We start from the raw sequence: 16,566 nt of genomic DNA, 5'->3' as shown, positions 1-16,566 counted from the left end.
GCCCTCCCCTGCAGGCCTGGGTCCCCCCCAACTGCTCTTCCCTGCAGACCCAGTCACCCCCAACTTCCCTCCTCAGCTGGCCAGGTCACCCCTAACTTCCCTCCCCTGCAGGCCTGGTCTCCCCCAACTACCCTCCTCTGCCGGCCAGGTCACCCCTAACTGCCCTCCCCTGCTGGCCTGGCCCTCCCAACTGCCCTCCCCTGCAGGCTTGGTTCCCACCAACTGGTCTCCCTTGTAGGCCTGGCTCCCCCCCTAACTGTCCTCCCCTGCTGACTTGGTCTCCCCCAACTGCCCTCCTCTGCCAGCCTGGTCACCCCCAATTGCCCTCCTCTGCTGGTCTGGTCACCCCTAACTGCCCACAACTGCCTTCCCCTGCAGGCCATCTTGTGGCGGCCATCTTGTGTCCACATGGGGGCAGCCATCTTTGACCACATGGGGGCAGCCATCTTTGACCACATGGGGGCAGCCATCTTGTTTCTTGGAGTGATGGTCAATTTGCATATTACTCTTTTGTTAGATAGGATTGATATACAAAAGGACATTTGAGTCTTTCTGTATTTTGCTACATTATAAGAGAAAATACTGAGTCATTAGAAATTATGTTTTAGGAGGAATGCAGAATCAGTAGAGTTGTCATTACTTACCATGTTGAATTAAGTTAGATAGCTAGCATACATCTTTTAAGTTGTGACTGATGTGCTCCTTTTATACTTGCAACGAGTTTGGAGCTTTATGCATGGTAGACATTTTGTGCTCACTCAAGTCTATCTTCCATTTCAAGTTTCTCTTTAGCTATAAAATCAATTTATTCAGTGTGTCAGTTTTATTACACACACATTCACTGCTAGAAATTCTATTTGTTTATTTTTTAAATCTATTTGTACTATTTCACATTATAGTTCATATTATATGTAAACAATTAAGGACTAATTTGTTTGTTTCTCACTGGTTGTTCTACTATCATTAACTTCTTAGAGTATTAAATTCTGTTCTTTGATATGTCTGACACTTTGAGAGCATCATTTTATTTTGGGATTTATTGTTAATCTTCATTAAGAGTTTTAAATTTTTCTTGTGGACTCGTGTACTTTAGATGGCCAAATTGTTTTTAATCTGCTTTTTCTCTGGCATCTTATGATTTTTCACAGGTCCACAATTAAATGATTAATTTCTTCTCTCAGCAGACAAGCAACATGGTAAAAAAAACTGGATTCAATGTAAGAGTATAACAAAAGTCTGGTTCTTTGATATAGTTATGAGTCTATCTTTTCCTTTAGCCAAAGATCTAGGCAAATGCAAATATTTCCTTCTCTTTTTATATTTTTCCTAGATAAATAGGATACAAATTTATCTTCAGTGTTTGAACAGACCAAAGCATATTGGTTCTTCTTTGGGCAGTGAAAGTTGACCCCATCACCCTAGTGCAGTGGTCAGCAAACTGCGGCTCGTGAGCCACATGCGGCTCTTTGGCCCCTTGAGTGTGGCTCTTCCACAAAATACCACAGCTTGGGCGAGTCTATTTTGAAGAAGTGGCATTAGAAGAAGTTTAAGTTTAAAAAATTTGGCTCTCAAAAGAAATTTGAATCATTGTACTGTTGATATTTGGCTCTAATGAATTTGCCGACCACTGCCCTAGTGCACATGCCTGGATTTCAGGCTCAATCCCCAGTAGGAGGCATGCACAAGGCAGCCAATCCATAATTTTCCTCTCTCATTGATGGTTCTATCTCTCTCTCTAATCAATAAAAAATGTCTGTTCCAATATTATCTGTATTTATGTAACATCAGTTTGCAGGATACCTGCTCTGGCTTTATGCCCTCTTCTCATATTCATGGATAATTTTCTTTTGAACACTGCTACTTACTTTATTTTATGGAATCTGCATTTTAATAAGATCCAGAGGTGATTTGGATGTGCATTAAAGTTTGAATAGTAAGGCTCTAGAGATCTAGTAGCAAATTTTTACAAGAGTAAGTGCTGCTTTCTCCCAACTCAATCTTACATTGTAAGTTTAATTTGTAGTTATTTTATTCTTTTTAAAATCATTTTAATTAACTTATGCATTATGTTTAGGATAGTACTTTATAATGAATTTCTTCACAGATTTTACAATACTTATAAAATTACATAAATATAAAACTATTTTTGCAAGTACATAGCATAATTTGCATTTTAAAAGAAGGGTAAAATATTTTACATAATAGAAAAATAAATGAACTGTATTAAACAGATTTATGTTTACTTTCTTCAGTATCTTGGTTTCCAATCAGTAGTTTAGTTTTGCTGTAACACAGAGGGCCATCAATCCTCCTCTAAGTAGAATAAAATCTTTCATATGAGTCTTTTTTAAAAATTTTATTGGTTATTAGAGAGAGAGGAAGGGAGAGGGATAGAGAGATAGAAACATCGATGAGAAAGAAACATCATGGATCGGCTGCCTAGTGCATGCCCCCTATTGGGGATTGAGTTTGCAACCCAGGCATGTGCCTTGACCAGGAATCAGAACAGGGACCGCTTGGTTCTTGGGTCTACTCTTAACTACTGAATGGGTAGGGGATATGAGTCTTCATGAAAGTCTCATTTACATTGTTGGCAGCGATTCACCACTTTTGACAGAAGAGGGTGAGAGGCAATATATTGTAATAGAAAACAGTCTTTTTTCATCCATCCCACTATGTTGCTGGAACCAGAAATCAATATATAACTTTTATCAAAAGAAATACAATAAAAAGAGAAAAGCCCGGGAACTGAGCTACAATTGCATGCATGATCTTAGGACAATCATTTGATCTCCTGAGCTTCAGTTTCTTCATCTGTAAAGTCGAGATTTTATTTTCTATTTAGAAGGATTGTGGGAGGATTAAATTAGGTTTTTATTTGCATTCTACTGTGTGAGAACATAGCCAGTTAAAAGTCCATTTGTAAACCAGGAGGTGGCCATCTTATAAAGCTTGAGCCAGAGCTGGGAATTCTTTCTTAGAAATCACTGGCACTGTGGATGGGGCTGTGAAGGGAACACAGTACTGATTAGCTGCACTATAATCATTTTACTGGGAACTCTCAGCTGGAAAACTATACCTTTAGACATTGGTTTATTAAATTGAGCAAGTAATGACAGCATATTTGATCTTGATGGCACTTGTTACAATTTTAAAACACTATATGATAAGTACGTTTTCTCTCATATTTATTAGGGTAAAATATTGCTTATTAGTGGCCTGCACTGTGGCTCATGAGTACCAGATGTTAAATATTCTAGAAGTTTTTAAACCAGTTACCACACTGTTGATAGTGTAAAATTGACCATGGAGGAAATTGGGTGTATTTCTAGTATCACATGATCTCACTCATCTAGGGGCAATAATGAACAACATAAACTGATGAACAAAAACAGACCTGGAGACAGGGAAGCATCCATCAGACTGTCAAACCTCAGAGGGAAGGCAGGGGATGGGAGGGGTAAAGGGGAGAGATCAACCAAAGGACTTGTATGCATGCATATAAGCCTAACCAGTGGTCACGGACAACAGGGGGGTGGGGGCATGCGTGGGGAGGAGTTTGGGATGGGAATGGGGGGATGAGGACAAATATGTGATACCTTAATCAATAAAGAAATTTTAAAAAAAAGGAATAAAAACTACAATCAGAGCATTAATTAATTAATTAATTAATGATTTACCAGCAAACACTCATACAATTCCCTGTGGAATTTAATTATGTTCAATTTTATATATTCCAGGAAAACTCTCATATTTTAACAATTTAAACTGTCAACGATTGTGAAGAGAGGAGCTGGCACTCCTGGAGGAGAGCCTGAGAGCCTCAGGTATGCCGAAAGCCTTAGAGTCACTCTGTCATCTCGCTAGGCTAAGGTGTGGTTTGTGTGGTTTGTGCCCAGCTGAATTTTTTACTTTCCTGCCATGAATGGATCTCATTTGAAAAGCACGGTGTCTAAAGGAGCTCTTAAGCTTCTCTGACTGAGTTTGATGGTCTCAAAAAATAGGTGAGCGTGCATATGAAAATGAATCTATTACTGATAAAACAAGATTCAGATATGTGGCAAAAACAATTTCCTGTAACATTTCCTCAGAGGAAACTACTTATGCCATTATGAAACACTCTTCTCCAATCATTCATTCTGGTTTATTCTCTATCAATATTTTGGTTTCCAGTTATAATGTAGTTAAAATATCCAGGGCATCCTGCTATCTGGTTTCTGTCACACTAAAGCTATGTTTGACTAATGATTACTTGTATAATTTCTTATTTTACAATATCCTTGCTAATCCTAAATCACTCTCAAAGCCAGTAATAGGTTCTGATGTGACATGTCACTCAGCATAAAGCTCCTCATGTATTTTTGATACCATTCAGACTAGGGCAAGATAACTCTTAACATAAAATTATTCCTGTGAACTTTCCAAGCAAGAACTTTTGAAACAATGTTTTTTGTTGTTTTCTTTTTTTAATCTTTTTTTAACCCATGCTGACTAACAACTCCCCTAACCCCTGTTAGCAAAACCATTTTATAAAGGTTGCCTAGTATAATCTCATACAAACCACTCCTTAGTGCTTTAGAGTTTCAGCCTTCATGAGTTTTCAACTCTTTCATATTGAGCAGTTATTTATATTTCATCAGAATATCTATCTCTGTATTTTCTATGTGCTTATATTGAGGTTCTCCAGTGGGCCAATACACATTTACCACTAAGTTTAAAAACTCCTGAAGGGGCCTTATATTTTTTAATTTGCTTAGTGTCTAATATGATGTCAGCACTCATTAGATATGCAATATATGCTGAAGAATCCTTATTTGTTTGTCTAACATGTATCACATATGATAAACCCAGAAGATATCATATGTAACTAGAGGAATCATCACTTTATAGCTGTAATATGGAATATTGCAATATGACAATGTATATTCAAGGAACACAATGCTTTCAAAGGAGTCAATGATTTTATGATGATGAGACATTTTACTAGTAGATATTTTCAATAAATGTGTCATGTCCTGACAAACTATGGCTGGTCAAATTGTTCAAATTTTCTTGTTATTCTGGTCTTATAATTACCGGTTTGTTTGGTGATAAAAATTATTGTGGCATATAGTTTCAAGAATTTGGATGAGGGTTTAGTAAAAGATAATATAAAGAATCCCAGAAAGGCTAAACATTGAAATGGAGTTTATCACCAGGTGAGTTTAAAGTCCAGACTTATAAGCAGGTAAAATTAGGGAGATCTGACAACGGATACTGGTGTTTGGGAAAAGGCTTCTAATTTCTGGAGAAGTAGGGTTATGTATCAAACAGGGCTATCAGGCCTCCAATCCCCCAAAAATAATCATGCTCAAAAAGAGAAGTAAACCAAAGTGTATTTAGCAGAGAGAATACCAAATTTCAGCTCTGAAAATGAGGGTACATGTTCAACGTAATAATTGACATAAGACTGACTTGCTTCCTGGATTGCCTGTAAATTCTAGAGTTGAGGAAGAGTCCACAGGTTCATGCTAAATGATATCATCTGGAAAAGAAGGTCCAGAAGGTCCAGAATAGGCACTAGGATCTTGTTGCATGATTGTCAAATGTGGTGATTCTAAAGGAAAAGCCCTTTTTAATGAAAAGAATATAATACATTTATGGGATCTGTATATAAGTTCCTCCAACTGGCGTCAAAAAGTGTCCTTTCCTACCCGCCCCCCACCCCTGCTTATTCATCCACAAATCCCAAAACTTATTCAGAAAACAGAATCACTGAATAAAACAGTATCTTTAGGCTTGCCATAAATGCATTATAGTTCTGAAAGCAATTGAAGCTTTAAGCATACACCTATGTATATGTAACTATTAAAATAGTGTCTCTGATCAAAACATTTGCTTTCAGATATGCACAAATTTAGTATACTGGCTTTAAGCTTCTTGAGAAGCTGCAAATTTTATAGGCAGCTCTGAATATTAAGCCCTGCACTAGAAAGTTATTTGCATTAATCTACTCAAGTATAAATGGTTGGGGTAGTTAAATATTCATAAGAAAGAGTGTTGATAAACCTCACTGACTTACCTGTATATCTTTTCTTAAAACATACACTTTATTTACTCACCTTGAATCTATATTAATAATAGCCTAGGACGGTTGTCACGCCCTCATGCATCACTTCCTCAAGCATCATGCCCTAATGTCATCACAAGATGGCTGTCACAAGATGGCCACATGCACAGCGGAGGTAGGGCCTGGGGGAGGAGGCAGGTAGTGGCAGGGGAGGGCAGTTGTGGGCATTCAGGCTGTCAGAGGAGGGCAGTTGGGGGCGATCAGGCTGGCAGGGGAGCAGTTAGGCATCAATCAGTCTGGCAGGGGAGCGGTTATGGGGCGATCAGGCTGGCAGGCAGAAGTGGTTAGGAGCCATCAGGCAGGCAGGCAAGCAATTAGGAGCCAGCAGTCCCAGATTGTGAGAGGGATGTTCAACTGCTGATTTAGGCCCGATCCTGCAGGCAGTTGGACATCCCCTAAGGGGACCCAGATTGGAGAGGGTGTAGTCTGGGCTGAGGGACACACCCCTGTGCATGAATTTCATGCACCAGGCCTGTAGTTTAACTATAATACTCTAAACAAAAGTGAAAAATAATTATATTTTGTTGTATATCATTTACTGTTATGAAAAATGTGACCTAAAACTGTCCCTTTTAATTTTATCAAATTTAGAAAACCTACAAACTGAGTGTGTAACTTGGTTACATTGCATATCAAAACAAGGACAATCTGTGAAATTATAGAATTGATTAGAATAGTATTATTTCAATGTATAAACAGTTTTTATTTCAAAAGGCATATTTTAAAAATAATCACATAATTCACTAATTAAATAATAGGTTGCTGTATTTTTTTAAAAAAATATATTTTATTGATATTTTACAGAGAGGAAGGAAGAGGGATAGAGAGCCAGAAACATCGATGAGAGAGAAACATCGATCAGCTGCCTCCTGCACACCTCCCAATGGGGATGTGCCTGCAACCAAGGTACATGCCCTAGACCGGAATCGAACCCGGGACCCTTCAGTCCGCAAGCCGACGCTCTATCCACTGAGCCAAACCGGTTTCGGCTATATTTTTATTATTTAATATAAAAATGTTCTCAATAATAGGAAAATATACAGGATGGGGCAAGAGTAGGCTTACAATTGTTCATATGGAAAATAATACAATAATTAATAAATAAAAAACACTAATAAACTCTGTATTTCCTGTACTTGCAACTGTAAACTTACTTTTGCCCCACCCTCTATGGTTAACAATATTTATACGTTAAACCTTTTATTAATATTCCATTAAATTTAAGTACATATTTGTACAAATGAGCTTCCATTAATTTTAGTCAATTTAAATTTCAAAACAAATATAAAATTTAACCAGTTAAAGTATAAAATGAGACTAATTATCTAAATAATACCTACCCATCCCCAACTCATTCTCTTTCAAGTGTCTTATTATTTCTTAAAATGTGGTCTGTTACTTCCCTGTATCATTCTACTTATTTTTTTAAGATAGACACTGCCAGCATTAAATAAATAAACAAAACTATGAATATATTTCTATTATTTTATTCAAGTAATTAAAAACAAAAACTCTTTGAAAAAAGTTTGAACAAATAATTTCAATTGTTTACCCAAAAATAGCATCAAACAATGGTCATAAGTGCCAATTCAATGCCAACAGGAATCCCCAGTTTGGGGTGCGGTGAACAAGAAAACTTTACTCCAGTGTAAAACAGCTCAATTGTGATAGAGTACAGCTGTCAAAACAGCAGGGCTGGGAGGCAGCCCTAGGCCAGGCCCCTCTCTGGCTAGACAGCTCTGCTCTGCTTGCTCATCTGCTTTGTGCTGCACTTGTCTGCTCCTTTGTGCTTCGGTCTGCTTCACTTTGCTTTGCCTGCTCCATTCTGTGCCAGTCTGTACTGATCTATTCTGCTTTGCTCTGGCGAGACATCTTCAGTGTTTCAGTTCAGCCAGGGAAGTGCAGTCTTCAGTGGAAAGGGAAAATGCTCTCCCAGAGCCATAGGGAAGCTGGCTTACATGAACAGAAGTCTCTGCCCCTGGTTCCTGATTGGTCTCTCCTTATGCATTTGAGGACCCAAATCTTCACAGTGTGATTGCTCCAAAAGGCACTGTCCTGAATGGTCAGAATAGAGCCACTCTGGTTGGTTGGAACTGTGCAGCAACAATTGTACAGGGAAAACCTCATTTCTATTGGTTGAATAGGATTCTAGGATCTCTTTTATGAGGAGCTGGCTCAGATGGCAGAAACAAGGTGCAGGCAGGCAGTTCAGTGCAGGCTTGCATGAGAAGCCTTGTGTAGAAATGGTTGCAAGGCTCTGTTTTTTGTTTTTTAATTGGAGCCCACCTTACCACCAGAAACTCTTCTTAGTAGGTAACTTCTTTCTCAGGGTTCATAATCCTATATAATAAAGAGTAATATGCAAACTGACCATCACACCCTCACAAGATGGCTGCCTACGACCAGACCGGCAGGGGGATTAGTGAGGGACCAAATGACTGAACAAGCAGGCTGCATGGGGTGACCAGGGTGGGCAGGGGGGTTAGTGAGGGATGACCAAACGACTGAACAGCAAGCTGCGTAGGGTGACCAGGCCGGGGTGGGGTGACCAGGTCAGCAGGGGAGGCAGTTAGGGGTGACCAGGCAGGCAGGCAAGTGAGTGATTAGGAGCCAGCAGTCCTGGATTGTGAGAGGGATGTCTGACTGCCGGTTTAGGCCCAATCCCCGGGATCGGGCCTAAACTGGCGGTCAGACACCCCCCAAGGGGTCCTGGATTGGGAGGGTGCAGGCTGAGCTGAGGGGACCTCCCCCCCACCCCGTGCAGAAATTTTATGCACCGGGCCTCTAGTAGTAACAATATGACACAAAAACAGTACACTTACAAATGTTCATCCAACAATCTTATAAACACCTTTATTTAAAAAAAATGAACAAATACCATAATGTTAGACAAAATTGAGAGTAAGGCATCCAAGGACATGATGGTTATACTAACTGCCAACTTAATTACTGTAAATGGTGAAAAAATACAGTTAAGTTGTGTTGAGTCAACATATTAAAAATAAAATATATGTATTATTAAAATGATGGATTAAGTTATTAAGTACACAATTAATTATAAATTATTATACCAATCAACTGACATTGCCAACTAGTTGAATATACACTATTTGAAATCAATACAGAGACTTGACCAATAGAGAGACATTTGTACATATATTTAGGAATTAAAATATTTTTATGCTGAAGATATTAATGTTCAACAGCTGCCATACTTTTAATTTAAACTGAATCATTTGAATCAAGGACTTATCAACAAGATTTTTTCCCTAATTCTGAAGCTGGATACATTTTTATCCCTTTGAAATCAGGGCAATGCTTAGGGGACCTTTTTAGAAAGGATAAACTTACAAAAATAATTAACATTCCTCTATTCCCTTTATAAACCCAAATGTGAGAAAGTGGCCTTTAGCTAGAGGCTCTGAAACTTTAAATGCAAAGTAAAATATTTCTAGGTGTAGAGGAAGGATTTTGTAGTAACTGTGGGTTGAAGAAAGAACAAAAACTGATAGTTGTTGAGAGAAATAGGAGAAACTCAATGAAATGTTCTATGCAGAGATTAGATGAGCTGCTCATGAGTTGTGATTATTCATGACATTCATATCCTTCACGTTCTGGCTTAACATAGTTGAAAATATATTGTAACTTCAGCACATGTCAAAGCATTCCTGGGCTATTCCACAGCATGCTCCGTAGCCTTATTTCTTATAAATTTCCCCAAACATCCCCCTACTTTGGTGATCGCTGCCAACACTGAGCATGACAATTAAGTGGGGAGATGTATAACGCGTCATCCATGTTGCATATACTTTGATAACATCTGTTCCTTTTCTCTCAGTCCTTTGCTTATCTCTAAGAAGATTTGTTTTATTGTCATTATGATTGTAACATCCTTCTTTGTTATCTGTCCTCCCAGATCACCTCTGTTTGCAATGAAGAAGTTACACAACTCCCCTCTACACCCTCAATTTGTAATGTTTTCTTCCTCATAAGAGAATTTTAATATCAAACATGATCTATTGAACATCAACTTAAATTTTAGACTTTTCTTAATATTTATTTGGGTGGTTAACCTACTACACTTTCCAACAATGTATTATGATTATTTATGCTTTTATTTAATTAAATCATATTGAGAGCAAGAGATATCAGCTAATTTATTTTCAAGCTCAGAAAGAAGAAAATGCTAATATTGGCTTGAAAACTAGTAAAATGCAATAAGAAACTATTTCAAATTTTGTGAGACCAAAAATCAAAAACACTATTATTAAAGGGAACAATCAAAACTATTTTTTTAAATAGAACACAAAAACTATTGATAGAAAAAATAAAATTCAAGGTGTAAAAAATATGATGAACATAAACTCTTAAATATGAGGTTTAAAAAATAAGATAAACACAAAATGTTAATATAATTTTAGGCCATAGAAAGTCTAATTTATAATGGAAAGGAAACATGTATAGGTTTCCAAGAATAAAATATTTTGGAAAGTAAATGATTCCAGATCTTTGAATATTAAATACTTTAATAACATCAACATCTAAGGATACAATTAACCTTTCCTGACATCAGTGGCAAGGCTTTCTAAGGGATCTGAGGCATGAAAATAGAAATTGCAATTTAAAACTGACTCTAAATAAACTGAGTGGTTTATATTAATGACTGAATTATAGATTTTTAAAACTATATTTTTCCTTGATTTATGTATTTAACATTAATTTTATACATGCAATAATTTATCATATTTATGTTGCTATTTACTGTACACTTTGAATATTTTCGTTAGTCTATGTAGAAACCTTAGAGTTGAAGTAAATAGACTATTATGTTCCCCAAATAATTAAAAAACAAATATTTTGAATAATCTTTATATAAGAATGATTCTAAGGCAAAAAAAAAATGGTCACAAAACAAAGATAAATCAAAAACAAGAACCTAATTGTACAATTATCCATTCTACATTAATTTTATTTGTATACGGTCTATATTTATTTGTAAGATCTAAACTTTGACAAATTAATGAAAATGTTCTACCACATTATTTAATAACTATTTAATACATTGGTGGGGTCCCTCAGCCTGGCCTGTGGGGTTTGGGCCAAAACTAGCTCTCCGAAATCCCCCAAGGGGTCCCGGATTGTAAGAGGGTGGTTCTCGGGTGATGCACCCTGGTATTGGGCTCCCTCCTTTTTTCTTCCAAAATTATGTCACTTTTTCTCTGTATCTGTCTTGCTTCTTTCATCTCACTTTACCCTAAGTTTGGCGGTAACTGATGACTTGTGGGTATTTAGCCGAAAAATGCAATTATTTAGCAAACAGGATTTACATAGCCTGGAATCTAGTCAGCCTAGGACAGGACCCTGCTCAATGTCAGGCTCCTGCCCAGGCCCTTCCGCCCAGACGGAGTGCTGTGGTATTGGAAACCTTCTTCCCACCTGAGCTGCTCCTTCGCCTCCTTCCCTCCCCGTAGGTTGCCCGCTGGCACTACTGTCCATTCAGAAGGAGGGAAGTCATGGCTGGTTCCCAGCAGAGAGTGGTAGTGGGGAAAATTTGCTGCCTCCAATGGAAATGGATATTAAGCGGATAGGCTGGCACAGGCTCCAGACATCAGGGCCGCAGTCAGTAGGTCCTGCATGTCTCATCATTTAACTAATTGAGCCGATAAGTTTCTGTAAGGCCCAGACCACGACCTCTGCAATGGGCTAGAGGCCTGGTGCACAAATTCATGCACCAGTGGGGTCCCTTGGCCTGGCCTCTGGGGATCAGACCGAAACCGGCTCCCCACATCCCCCAAGGGGTCCTGGATTGCAAGAGGGCAGTTACCAGGTGACACACCCCAGAATCAGGCTCCCTCCTCTCTGATTCCGGGTGCATCACCCGATAATCGCAGCTGCCAAGTCACCGCAGCTCGGCAGCTCCTGTGTTGAGCATCTGCCCCCTGGTGGTCACTGTGTGTCATAACTAATGGTCAGACAGTGGAATGGTAGGCTGGTCGGCCGGTCACTTAGGCATATATATATATATATATATATATATATATATATACTGTGTGTGTGTGTGTATATATATATATATATATATATATATATATATATATATATTACTTATTCAGATGGTCAATACCTAAAAATTGTCTGTTGGCTTGCTTGCAAATTCTTCCTTTTATTTATGCTTTTCAAACTAAATCATGTCTCTTCTTTATCTTTATCTCTTCTTGCTGGAAATGTGCTATAATGATTATATATGCTGTCTAATTTAGAGAAACAAATGATCCAGGAGGTTAATTAACCTGCCCCAGGGTCACACAACTTACTCTTGGATGAGTCACAATTAGAACTCGGGGATTTAGAATCCTATTTGGTGCCAAGCCACCCCTTAATTCCTAACTACATAGCAATTTCCCAGTAATTTTAAAGTTATAAACAGATGTTAAATAAGCAATGAACTATGAAAGCTTTATAAACGTGAATACAGTTTAGAGTGATAATCAAATAAAATTTACAACAAAGTGCATTTAGCACGTGCTTAATGATATGCACAATCTATATCCTGCCACTAGGTAACTAGGTATAAATAGTAAGCTATCATCATAAAAAGTACAATTAGTGTTTTAAATGATAAATTGTTTCATTTTAGCTCTTTAATTCTTAAAACTTTAGGTCATCAATTATCCCTGATTCTAGTTTTCTTTTAGCTGTGTTTTGTTCAAGCTATGCTTAGAAGGATTTCGTGAAGCACAAATACACACATTCACAAGAACATGTTGAAGGAATTCTATAGATAATTGAGTAAAACAATCTATTCAAAAGCATTTTGGAAGCGGTAAAGTCCTATGGAAATCCAGGGTTGTAGACTAAGTCTTAGGAGGGAGTTAAAGCAGTTTCTAGGGTGAACTATTTTCATCAAAGAAATCGTACAAAAAGTTCCTACCTTGAAAGAAAAAGTTGCTTGTTGCTTCAAGTAATAGAGCTGAACCAGTTGGGACTGCTGAGCTCCAGGTTAAGCAAAAGTACAATGATAAGCAGGGCAGGAACAAGGAATTGAACTTGAAAAACGCAAGAGCACAAAGAAGAGGCAAAGGGAGAGAGAGGGAGGGTGAACCAGTGTGAATTACACTTGCCTGGATCGTTGGGTCTTCAGGGGTTGGAGATCAGTGCCAAAATGCATGCTTTGCCTGTCTCACTCTTTGATTGCCCTTTGGTTAGAACTTCAGGAAAACAACGGATAGCATGTAATAGGAAGACCACTGCCTAAAACTTGCTTCTCATTCCCTTGTCAGTTTTTACACGAGGCAAGGAAAAGCTGCTTTATTAGAAGAGACTTCATTTCTGGCTGCAAATTAATGAATTTGCCCGTTTTTCATTTAGTGAGTTTCCATGGTTTAAGGAACAGTTGATCTTAAATGAACAGGCAGCAGCAAAATGACCTATAATAATACAATTGAAACATAACTATTATGGCATTCAATAAGAGAAAAATATTATTTTAGGAGCTTTGGTTCTGTCTGATAATCAGAAATGTCTAAAAAGGAAAGGTAAGATGTTGAATATTAAGGATGAGCATTTTAGCAAAATATTTTTAATATATAAAAATCTCTATGTGTTTGTACCCTATAAATGATCACAACCATCATTGAAATAGTAACTAGAATAGAATAAGCAAATAATAGAAGCTATCAGAGTGCATGGTTTATAGGAAAAGTACCATTTGATGAAACATTTGTCTTTGGTGTGTGTGTGAGTATATATGAGTGTGCCTGTGTGTATGTGTGTGTTCTGGTTCGCTATGCTACTCTAATGTATTATTTGAATAAGAGAAAAACCAATAATAACATACCCCTTCAAAAAAACAAACAAAAGTTTGCAAATCCCTACCCCTCCTCTATAGTATAAACAGAAAAGGACAAATGTACTTGAATGCACAAATAATCCTTTAGGGGGTTAATTCACAGTAACCCACAAAATCTCTATGTCTCAAAACCACTCCGTTCTTCCTATGTAACAGTTCTTCCTTCCTACCCTAATTTCTATTTTTATTATCTTTCACATACAGACACTATATACACAGTCACAGACCACACAGTATATCCCACAGAATATTACACTGACAAATGTAACAGTTTGCTTTCTTTCCCTGGTAATTATTTAAATTTGACACTTTTTTCAGTTTTTAAAAAGGAATCTGTAAAAATGATGACCAACCACCTTTCACTTACCTTTCCCATTTTCATTTAATATGGCTACATCAAACACATGTGTACATATACACATAACATCCACAGAAACAACAGAAAATCTTTGGAAAACCGTTGTTATCAACAGCTTTAGGACCATCCCCCTACCTGTGTTCTATTCATAGAGAAATGGACAAAATGGCAGCATTCCATCTGGTTTTCCCCACTATGTTTCAAATATGCCATCTGGTCTATTTTCCATAATTCTACTCATCTTTTCCCACTACCTAAAGAGAAAGTAAAAGAAATCCTAAATTTACCTGATTCCATGAGAAGTGTTTATTGCAGAGTTATTACTAAAGTGGTGTTTTTTCTACAGTCCCTTTTCTCTGATTCAGTATTATTCTAGGGCAAGCCTGTCAAACTCAAAGGCTAACACGGGCCAAATAAACAAGGTTTATGTTTATGTGGGCCGTGAAAAAACAAAAGCTTCAATTTTCATAGAAATGTAGGTTTATTTAGATATCGATGTGCTGAATACAAAGGGCTGAAATAAACGAGTAATCATTAACATAAAATAATAGAACATGGTTCCAGCGTGCCCTGCGCCTCAGGCTGCTGGCTCCCCGCTTCTCGCCCTCCCGCCCGCTCCCCTGCTTGCTCGTGCTCTCTTCCTGAATCTAAGGGCTCTGGCCACAGCTTGTGTCTAGGGAGGGAGACCCAGGTGGAAGCACAAGGGAACAAGGCTGCAGTGGTGGTGGCAGCCGGAAGAGGTTGAGCGAGGACGAGCAACAGGAGCAAACTATCCCCAAGGACCTGGTCCTGACCAACTATAAGAGGGGCGGGGCGGGGGGGTGACATCACCAACCGAGTCTTTGGTGGAAGCTCAGGTGTGTGGGTGCTGAACCCGTGTGAGAAAGGTGATGCCATGATTATGGAAGAGACAGGGAAAATTTTCAAGAAAGAAAAAGAAATGAAGAAAGGTATTGCCTTTCCTACCAGTATTTCAGTAAATAACTGTGTATGTCACTTCGTCCCTTTGATGAGCGACCAGGACTAGATTCTCAAGGAAGGTGACTTGGTGAAAATGAACCTTGGGGTCCATGTGGATGGCTTCATCGCTAATGTGGCTCACGCTTTTGTGGTTGGTGTCGCTCAGGGGACCCAAGTGACAGGGAGGAAAGCAGATGTCATTAAGGCACATCACTTTTGTGCAGAAGCTGTCCCCCGCCTAGTCAAACCTGGAAACCAGAACACACAAGCGACTGAAGTCTGGAACAAAGTTGCCCATTCATTTAATTGCACGCCCGTAGAAGGTATGCTGTCATAGCAATTGCAGCAGCATGTCATGGATGGAGGGAAAGCTGTTATCCAGAATCCCACAAACCAGCAGAAGAAGGACCACGAGAAAGCTGAATTTGAGGTACATGAAGTACATGCTGTGGATGTTCTCATCAGCTCAGGAGAGGGCAAGGCCAAGGATGCAGGACAGAGAACCACCATTTATAAACGAGATCCTTCTAAACAATATGGCCTGAAAATGAAAACTTCACGTGCCTTCTTCAGTGAGGTTGAAAGGCGTTTTGATGCCATGCCATTTACTTTAAGAGCATTTGAAGACGAGAAGGCCCAAATGGGTGTGGTGGAATGAGCCAAACATGAACTGCTGCAGCCATTTAATGTTCTGTATGAGAAGGAGGGCGAATTTGTTGCCCAGTTTAAATTACAGTTCTGTTCATGCCCAATGGCCCCAGGCGGATAACCAGTGGTCCCTTTGAGCCTAACCTTTACAAGTCTGACAAGGAGGTCCAGGATGCAGAGCTAAAGGCCCTCCTCCAGAGTTCTGCAAGTCGGAAAACCCAGAAAAAGAAAAAAAAGAAGGCCTCCAAGAATGCAGATTATGCCACCAGTGTGGAAACATTAGAAGAGAATGAAGCTGGGGACTGAGGTGGGTTCCATCTCCCCAGCTAGCTGCTCCTGCCTCATCCCCTTTCCACCACACCCCAGATTCTGAATGCAGTTTGTCTTCTCCACCCAGGACTGCCAGCAGAGCAGGGGTCTCCCTGCCCCCATCCCAGTCCCCCAACCCAATCCCCTTCCAACTGATTCTGGTCTTGGGAGGTCAGGCTTCCCAGCCACCGAAGATTACTTTAACTAGAAAAGAGAAATTGAACAATAAAATCAGGAGTCAAAATTAAAAAAAAAATAGTAGAACATTTTCATAAAAATTAATATTTTTTCTGCCCTAGCTGGCTTGGTTCAGTGGATAGAGCATTGGTCTGC

The 16,566-nt window shown here is 38.8% G+C and overlaps 1 pseudogene across 1 annotated transcript; it reads left to right on the top strand.

Moving 5' to 3' along the window:
* The first annotated feature begins 13,627 nt into the window (after nt 1-13,627).
* Nucleotides 13,628-16,275, top strand: LOC308241211 (proliferation-associated protein 2G4-like; annotated as a pseudogene). Its single transcript has 2 exons — nt 13,628-13,644; nt 14,994-16,275. The product of its transcript is annotated as a proliferation-associated protein 2G4-like (transcript).
* The last annotated feature ends 291 nt before the right edge of the window (nt 16,276-16,566 follow it).

The sequence above is a fragment of the Plecotus auritus genome, assembly GCF_963455305.1.
Source record: "Plecotus auritus genome assembly, chromosome: 2".
Taxonomy (NCBI): domain Eukaryota; kingdom Metazoa; phylum Chordata; class Mammalia; order Chiroptera; family Vespertilionidae; genus Plecotus; species Plecotus auritus.
Note: the sequence above shows the minus strand (reverse complement) of the source record. Positions and strands in the feature narration are given on the sequence as shown.